Source organism: Hylobates moloch, unplaced genomic scaffold (assembly GCF_009828535.3).
Source record: "Hylobates moloch isolate HMO894 unplaced genomic scaffold, HMol_V3 SCAFFOLD_17, whole genome shotgun sequence".
Lineage (NCBI taxonomy): Eukaryota > Metazoa > Chordata > Mammalia > Primates > Hylobatidae > Hylobates > Hylobates moloch.
The window spans coordinates 76,515,208-76,524,876 of NW_026652292.1; the positions used below are offsets into that span (position 1 = coordinate 76,515,208).

The 9,669-nt window shown below is 46.5% G+C and overlaps 1 long non-coding RNA gene across 1 annotated transcript; it reads right to left on the minus strand.

The window, feature by feature from the left end:
• Positions 1-2,879: 2,879 nt before the first annotated feature.
• LOC131381753 (uncharacterized) lies at positions 2,880-4,078 on the minus strand. The gene is made up of 2 exons (XR_009210664.1): positions 3,400-4,078; positions 2,880-3,186 (listed from the first exon to the last, which is right to left on the minus strand). It is a non-coding gene; the product is annotated as an uncharacterized LOC131381753 (long non-coding RNA).
• Positions 4,079-9,669: the final 5,591 nt, after the last annotated feature.

Sequence of the window (9,669 nt, forward strand, 5' to 3'; positions counted from 1 at the left end):
CAGCTTCACCATTCTCAGCTATTCTTGAGCTCTCAATGCCCCAGGCCCTCCTCAGGCTTCCCTAGGCCTCTGAGCCCAGCAGGCTGCAGAGCCAGGGACTGAGGGCTGGGCCTTGATAGGTCCATGCCCTGGAGCACGGATCTGCAGAGCGGCTCTTTGTGGCTGAGCAGGGTCCATCTTGGTTTAGTGCCTGGACTGGGATTATTTTCCCCTTTTCTCCCCTGGTGCATCTCTCCCTGTCTCTCTGTGCAGACGGGAACCCAGGGAAAGGCTACTGGGGCCCCACTTTAAGTGACGTGCAAAACATCCCAGAGGCCAGCAGGCTACTGCAGTGAAGGAGAGGCTGTCGGGTATGTGGGGGTAGGGAGGTGGGGGCTAGGTTCCCTTTGCCTGGTTACCCTGGAGCCCATCTCACTAAAGAAGATAGCTTCATTAGCTAGGCCCTGGTGTCCCAGAGTTCTGGGTAAATAAATTATCTTGAGGATCCAACTTCCTGGGTGGCTTTGCCTGACTTTACTTCCTTGGAAGCAACCTTGAGTTCCTGGACACAGTTGTGCCTGCCACTTGCCACTCAGAGCTGTCCAGAGAGGATACAGCAAGCACACTCAGAGTGGGAAGCTCTCGGAGGGCAGAAAGGCCCAGTGGTCAAAGCAAGCAGATGCAATGGAACAGGCTGAGGGAGCCCAGCAACAGTAGCACCAAGAACCCACTGCAGGCCAGGCATCCAGAGAGCACGCTCCGTGCCCACATGCAGCTCACAGTCCAGTGGCTGGCTTGGCTGCGGGACGCCGGTGACTCACTCGGTACTGTTCAGCCCATGTGAATCATGGCGCCGCTGGTTGCCCAGGCCAGGCCCCCGGCCAATCTCTCTGCACAGCTGGGTAACATTAAGAACTTGGCGACGCCCGCAGCATGCAGCAGATCCTCTGGGCCCTCCTCTTGCTGTTGTTGTTGTCAGATGTTGATGGGAGTTTGGGAAGCAAGTAAGGAGCTGTTCATTCTGGGCTGGGTCAAAACTGGGCTGGGCTGAAGGGCAGGGTGGGCCTGAGGTGACAGCCTGCAGGGCATCTGGCCCCTCTTTAGCTCAGTTGTGAGCTCTGAGCTATGGCATCCTGGGTGCATTCATGATCTGCTCCATGCCCCAGCGTCCCCATCTTTTAAAGGGGACATTGGGGGACCCTGGGAGGACTGGGTGAGAGTGTATATAGAGAATACCCAGAACAGTGCTGGTACATAACAGCTGCCCCACACACCTTGGCCATCCTGGGTGCCTCAGTCTCTCCTGTGTCCCTTTCTTCTCCCCCACCCTTCCCCATCTGCCACCCCATTCACACATTCACACCAGCCACAGTTGGCAGGCATCCAAGTTCTCTTGAGGGACCACCTGCTTCTTCCCATCATCTCTGTCTCCTCCCTCACCAAACTTTTCTTAATATTCTAAGCTCTAGAGCCCTAGAATGTTCCAATTTCTAGCACTCTAGAACATTCTAGGCCCCAACAAGCATGTGCCTTTATGTCTTTGCTCACTAGGTTCCCTCAGCCTTCAATACCTTGAGAGCTTGTTTGGAGGCCCTAGCAGGGGTGCACAGCTACTCATATACCCTTGGCTGAAGACCAGTCCTCCTCTATCAGGGATGATCATGAGTGCAGCTTTGGAAGGGACGCATATGGAGTGATGAGGGAGGAAGGGGACACCTGCCTAGCAAGCCAGATCAGCCGAATCAACTTTGGCAATCAATGGGGTGACAGATATCACAGCCAGATCACCCTCACATCCCCCTAGCCTTGAACACCTTTCCCCATCTTCTTCAACTGGCACTTTTTCTTGTGGCAGGAGATGGCAGGATGAGATTGTGGTCTTCCATCCCCACAGATAAGTGACAGTCCTCAGCTCAAATCACCTCCTCTGTGTAGCCTTCCTAACCTCACCTCCCCACCCAGGAGGACTCAGCTGTGTCTTCCTCTGTGCCCCATGGAGAGGTGGACATCTGCACCCCACAATGGCCCACCCCATTGCTCTGTGCTCACCTCCAATTTCCTCCCACTTAGGAGCTCCTGCACAGTAGACAGCCACTGGGGCAAGCTTGTGGGGGCATCCTCCCACACTTTTTGAAAGACTAAATGAAGGACTAACAGGAGGTGTGGAAAACGCTGGCTTGGCAATTAGGAGAGCAAAGCTTCCATGTTCTCCCACACCCCCAATCTTTGTCCCAGACCTTGTCAGGCCTTGCTTTCTATTTGAGGACCCCAGGACTCTGAGAAGACCCAAAGCCAATCTGCTCACTTGCCGGCTGAAAACCTCGAACTATCAAAAACATTGAACATGGTCTCCTTGGGTGAATTCAGGAGCTTTATGAATGCTGCAATTACCCTGTAGTCGCGTGGTAGGAGAGAGAGATGGAATTGGGAAGAGACCCGAGAAATTTTTTTTTTTTTTTTGAGATGGAGTTTCCCTTTTGTGCCCAGGCTAGAGTGCAATGGCGGGATTTCAGCTCACTGCAGCCTCCGTGTCCTGGGTTCGGGTGATTCTCCTGCCTCAGCCTCCCAGACAGCTGGGAATACAGGCATGCACCACCACGCCCAGCTAATTTTGTATTTTTAGTAGAGATGGGCTTTCATCATGTTGCCCAGGCTGGTCTTGAACTCCTGACCTCAGGTGATCCACCCACCTTGGCCTCCCAAAGTGCTGGGATTACAGGTGTGAGCCACCACACCCAGAAAGACCTGAGAAGTTACCATCATATTTCAGTTAATGAAATCCTTTGACAGCTTTCCACTTTGAGTCCCCTAAAGCATGTACCTCCACAGGGAGGTGTGGAAGTGAGGCGGGCAGGGGATGTGGGGAGAGGTGGTGATATACCCAGATCCTTACAATCATCTAAGATTATTCAGGATTCATTTTTTTAAAGTTATTCAAAGATACATCAAAGATTAGATTCCTGGAAATGGGGAGAGAGTTCAGTCTCTGGAAGGTTAACACTGTGCAGCTGATTTGTCCAACAGATTTTTCTCCCTGAAAGACTGCTGGGCCTTGGGACCCTGTAATTAGACTGCTGGGAGCCCCAGCCCTCTTGCTTCTGTTTCCTTCTCTCCATTGTCTCCTGAATGTCCCAGCCTCCTCCTGGCTAGTAGATGCTGATGGCCCTGGGTGACCATCCAAGCGGCTCCAAGCCTTGGATTTCTCTCCTAGGAAACAGAGAATAATTTTTCTCTATCATGCTCATAGGGCGGATGAGGGCTGTGGAGACAAAGCAGGCTCAAACATGAGAAATAACAAATTTCGTATCAAATGTAAAATGGTGAAGAGGAAAAGGAAGTGGGCAGAGAGCTGGGACTTGTGGGTCTGAGCCATGGCTTCCTCTAGTTCATGAAGGGATGGACCTTGTTTGAGTCACTCACCATCTCTGGACCCTGGTTTTCCTGATGTATGAATAAGTGCCTTGGACCTGCTCATTTGGGAGATGTGGCCAGCTTCCACCTTCCAGACCCTGCATACCCCATTTCCTGACTTAGCAGCCCTTGAGGAGAGGTTCCCATCAGGTCTGGTGAAAGTTTCTTTCCAAAGGATACTGCCATGGAATGCTGGGTCAGGATCTACTCAGAGGCTGCGGCTCCCTCTATCTCTGAGTGGACCACGCTAGCAGACTGGGGCTCTCACATTTTGAAGCATGCTATGGAATCTGACCTGGCCTGGATTTCCCGGCAGCGGGGTTATGTCCTTCTGACTTGGCCATCTGAAGTAGGACCCCAGGCAAGAGGACACCTTCTCAGAAACTACTCATGTTTATGAAAGTCATTCATCACTGTTGAGGGGGTGAGGCTCCCTGTTCATGGCAGAATTTCCTCCAGGATTGGTTTATCCAGCTGTGAGCTGTCATGCCAATACCACGTAGAAAGCTTGGGGGTTGAGGGTGCTGGAGTCTTGGGCCAATCATGATGTAAATGCAGACATTAGCTCCAGTTCCTTCCTGGTTTTGCCACTTCCTAGCCATGTAGCCTCAGAGAAGTCACTTAACATTCCAAGATCTCTGTGTCCCCATAGGCAGAATGGCAGTAAAGAAATTCCCCTGCCCATCTCACAGGGTGGTGTGAGGCTCAGAGGAAACAGTGGGTGGGAAGGGGCTTTATGATCTGTGAGGCATTATTGAGTCACGTGCTGGGGTGATTCTTGCTTGTCATGGTTACTTAGCAATGATGATGACAGTACCCTGCTGTGACAAGTCCTCCAATCCAGTCATGTTGCTGAGGACAGGAATGGTTGCAGTGGCACAGACTTTCCCATGTGGCAGAATGGGAGAAGCACAGGAGTGGGAGTCAGACATGGCTTCCAGCTCCACCACCACCCATCACTGCCACAATTGGGGTGGATCCTAAAATCTGATATGGTTTGGCTCTGTGTCCCCACCCAAATCTTATCTCAAATTGTAATCCCCACGTGTCGAGGGAGGGGGGTGATTGGATCATGGGGGCAGTTTCTCCCATGCTGTTCTCCTGATAGTGAGTGAGTTCTCACAAGATCTGATGGTTTTATACATGTTTGGAAGTTCCCCCTTTGCTCTTCTCTCTACTGCTGCCTTGTGAAGAAGGTGCCTGCTTCCCCTTCACCTTCTGCCATGATTGTAAGTTTCCTGTGGCCTCCCCAGCCATTTGGAACTGTGAGTCAATTAAACCTCTTTCCTTTATAAATTATCCAGTCTCGGGCAGTTCTTTATAGCAGTGTGAAAACAGACTAATACGTCCCCAAACCTAGCTACCCCATCCATCAAAGAGGGACAATAATAGTGTTGCCCAATAATTAGATTGCATTCCCCCAAAGCAGACCCCAATACACAGATTTGATTGAAGTAATTTATTTGGTGATGACCCAGGAGTCAGGGGTCAGGAACGAGAAGTGAGACAGGAAGGGGGGTAAATTCATTCTAGTGGGAAGATGGGCAGGTCTTCACCGAGGGCAACCAGGCTTGATCCCCCAGGAGCCTCTGCAGGAGTACATGGAGCACACCTCAGAGCTGCCCCACTGTGGGGTGAGGAACCTGGGTGTTTATCCATTATCTATGGGTTGCTCTTAGGGTGTTAGTGCCTCAGAACCCCCCACCTACCAGGTGTGTGGACCAAGCACACCCCTGTGACCAGAGAACACCCTCAGCCACAGAGATGCAGGCAGCCAAGGCTATGTTTGGGAACTCTAGGGTAGGCAGAGGGGCATGGGCCAGGTGCTGATGGTGCCTCCTGTGCCAACTTGGTTGCTATAAGGGTGATGCTTAGAACAGTGCCTGGCATGTGACCAGCTCCAGAGAACTCACTTATTATTATTATTATTAGCTATGCCCCAACTTCCTCCATTCCAAGTGAACCCAGAGTTTGTTTCAGCATCAACCTTTCTCCTCGTAGTCATGGGCTTCAAGGGAGGCTGACTCCAGCCCAGCTCCAGGGCTGGGGACTTGGTCGGTGTCAATCAGTCATGGCCCCCATCTATAGTGCCTTTTCTAAAATTTTCCTCAGGAGAGGAACCAAAGCACAGGTTTACCTCCAGGATAAGCTTCTCACCTTCTCACAGGGTCAATATCCGTGTGTCTCCTTCTTTAAGAGAATAAAAGGCTAGGTTAGGGTAGTTCTCCTGGATAATATACTGAAGAGTGTTTTCCAACTTGGTTCCATTCTCCCAGCCACTTTCGGGTACACCAATAAAAAGTAGGTTTGGTATTTTCATATAGTCCCATATTTCTTGGAGGCTTTGTTCATTCCTTTTCATACTTTTTTCTCTAATCTTGTCTTCATACTTAATTTCATTAAGTTGATCTTCAATATCTGATATTCTTTCTTCCATTTAATCAATTCAGCTATTGATACTTGTGAATTCTTCACGAAGTTCTCATGCTGTGTTTTTCAGCTCCATCAGGTCATTTATGTTCTTCTCTAAACTGCTTATTCTAGTTAGCAATTCTGCTAACCTTTTTTCAAGGTTCTTAGCTTCCTTGTATTGGGTTAAAACATGCTCCTTTAGCTCAGAGGAGTTTGTTATTATCCACCTTCTGAAGCCTACTTCTGTCAATTCATCAAACTCATTCTCCATCCAGTTTTGTTCCCTTGCTTGCAAGGAGTTGTAATCCTTTGGAGAAGAAGAAGTGTCTGGTTTTTGGAATTTTCAGCCTTTTTGCGCAGGTTTTTCTTCATCTTCATGGGTTTATCTACCTTTGGTCTTTGATGTTGGTGACCTTTGAATGGGGTTTTCGTGTGGACATCCTTTCTGTTGATGTTGATGCTATTCCTTTCTGTTTGTTAGTTTTCCCTCTAACAGTCTGGCCTCTCTGCTGTGGGTCTGCTGAAGTTTGCTGGAGGTCCACTCTAGACCCTGTTTGCATGGGTATCACCAGTGGAGGCTGTAGAGCAGCAAAGATTGCTGCCTGTTCCTTCCTCTGGAAGCTTCATCCAGAGGGGCACCTGCCAGATGCCAGCTGGAGCTCTCCAAGATTCTCCTCGAGAAGAGCAACCCCAAGACACGTAATCATCAGATTCACCAAGGTTGAAATGAAGGAAAAAATGTTAAGGGCAGCCAGAGAGAAAGGTCGAGTTATCCACAAAGGGAAGCCCATACACTAACAGCAGATCTCTCTGCAGAAACCTTACAAGCCAGAAGAGGGTGGGGGTGAATATTCAACTTTCTTAAAGAAAACAATTTTTAGCCCAGAATTTCATATCCAGCCAAACTAAGCTTCATAAGTGAAACAGAAATAAAATCCTTTACAGACAAGCAAATGCTAAAGAATTTTGTCACCATCAGGTCTGCCTTACAACAGCTCCTGAAGGAAGCACTAAATATGGAAAGGAAAAACAGGTACCAGCCACTGCAAAAACATACCAAATTGTAAAGACCATCGACACTATGAAGAAACTCCATCAACTAACGGGAAAAATAACCAACTAACATCATAATGACAGGATCGAATTCACACATAACAATACTAACTTTTACTGGGGATAGGCCCCCAAATCTGGCCATGAACTGGCCCCAAAACTGACCATAAACAAAATCTCTGCAGCACTGTGACATGTTCGTGATGGCCATCATGCCCACTCTGAAGGTTGTGGGTTTACCAGAATGACAGCAAGGAACACCTGGCCCACCCAGGGTGGAAAACTGCTTAAAGGCATTCCTAAGCCACAAACAATAGCATGAGCGATCTGTGCCTTAAGGACGTGTTCGTGCTGCAGATAACTAGCCAGAGCCCATCCCTTTATTTTGGCCTATCCCTTCATTTCCCATAAGGAATAGTTTTAGTTAATCTATGATCTATAGAAACAATGCTTATCACTGGCTTGCTGTCAATAAATATGTGGGTAAATCTCTGTTCAGGGCTCTCAGCTGTGAAGGCTGTCAGTCCCCTGATTTCCCACTCCACACACTATATTTCTGTGTGTGTGTCTTTAATTCCTCTAGTGCTGCTGGGTTAGGGTCTCCACAACTGAGCTGGTCTTGACAACTTTAAATGTAAACAGGCTAAATGTCCCAATTAAAAGACACAAACTGGCAAATTGGATAAAGAGTCAAGACCCATCAGTGTGCTGTATTCAGGAGACCCATCTCACATGCACAGACACACATAGGCTCAAAATAAAGGGATGGAGGAGTATTTACCAAGCAAATGGAAAGAAAAAAAACCAGAGCTTGCAATTCTAGTCTCTGATAAAATGGACTTTATACCAACAAAGATCAAAAAAGACAAAGAAGGGCATTACATAATGGTAAAGGGATCAATGCAACAAGAAGAGCTAACTTTCCTAAATATATATGCACCCAATATAGGAGCACCCAGATTCATAAAGCAAATTCTTAGAGACCTGCAAAGAGACTTAGACTCCCACACAATAATGGTGGGAGACTTTAACACCCCACTTTCAATATTAGATAAATCAATGAGATGGAAAATTAGCAACGATATTCAGGACTTGAACTCAGCTCTGGACCAAGCAGACCTAGTAGACATCTACACAACTTTCCACCCCAAATCAACAGAATATACATTCTTCTCAGCACCACATTGCACTTATTCTAAAATTGACCACATAATTGGAAGTAAAACACTCCTCAGCAAATGCAGAAGCATGGAAATAATAACAAACAGTCTCTCAGACCACAGTGCAATCGAATAAGAACTCAGAATTAAGAAACTCACTCAAAACTGCACAACTATATGGAAACTGAACAACCTGCTCCTGAATGACTACTGGGTAAATAACAAAATTAAGGCAGAAATCAGGAAGTTCTTTGAAACCAATGAGAACAAAGACACAACATACCAGAATCTCTGGGACACAGCTAAACCAGTGTTTAGAGGGAAATTTATAGCTCTAAGTGCCCACAGAAGAAAGCGGGAAAGATCTAAAATTGACACCCTAGCATCACAATTAAAAGAACTAGAGAATCAAGGGCAAACAAATGTAAAAGCTACTAGAAGACAAGAAATAACTAAGATCAGAGCAGAACTGGAGGAGATAGAGACACAAAAAACCTTCAAAAAATCAATGAATCCAGGAGTTGGTTTTTTGAAAAAATTAACAAAATAGACCACTGGCAAGACTAATAAAGAAGAAAAGAGAGAAGAATCAAATAGACACAGTAAAAAATGATAAAGGGGATATCACCACTGATCCCACAGAAATACAAACTACCATCAGAGAATACTGTAAACACCTTTATGCAAATAAACTAGAAAATTTAGAAGAAATGGATAAATTCCTGGACACATACACCCTCCCAGGACTAAACTAGGAAGAAGTAGAATCCCTGAATAGACCAATAACAAGTTCTGAAATTGAGGCAGTAATTAATAGCCTACCAACCAAAAAAAGCCCAGGACCAGATGGATTCACAGCCAAATTCTCCCACACGTACAAAGAGGAGCTGGTACCATTTCTTCTGAAACTATGCCAAACAATCAAAAAAGAGGGACTCCTCCCTAATTCATTTTATGAGGCCAGCATCATCCTGATACCAAAACCTGGCAGAGACACAACAAAAAAAGAAAACTTCAGGCCAATATCCCTGATGAACATCGATGCAAAAATCCTCAATAAAATACTGGCAAATTGAATCCAGCAGCAAGTCAAAAAGCTTATCCACCACAATCAAGTCAGCTTCATCCCTGGGATGCAAGGCTGGTTCAACATACACAAATCAATAAATGTAATCCATCAGATAAACAGAACCAATGGCAAAAACCACATGATTATCTCAATAGATGCAGAAAAGGCCTTTGATAAAATACAACATCCCTTCATGTTAAAAACTCTCAATAAACTAGATATTGATGGAATGTATCTCAAAATAATAAGAGCTATTTTGACAAACCCACAGCCAATATCATTCTGAATAGGCAAAAGCTGGAAGCATTCCCTCTGAAAACCAGCACAAGACAAGTATGCCCTCTCTCAACACTGCTATTTGACATAGTATTGGAAGTTCTGGCCTAGGCAATTAGGCAAGAGAAAGAAATAAATGGTATTCAAATAGGAAGAGAGGAAGTCAAATTGTCTCTGGTTACAGATGGCATGATTATATATTTAGAAAACCCCCTTGTCTCAGCCTAAAAACTTCCTAAGCTAATAAGCAATTTCAGCAAAGTCACAGGATACAAAACCAATGTGCAAAAATCACCAGCATTCCTATAT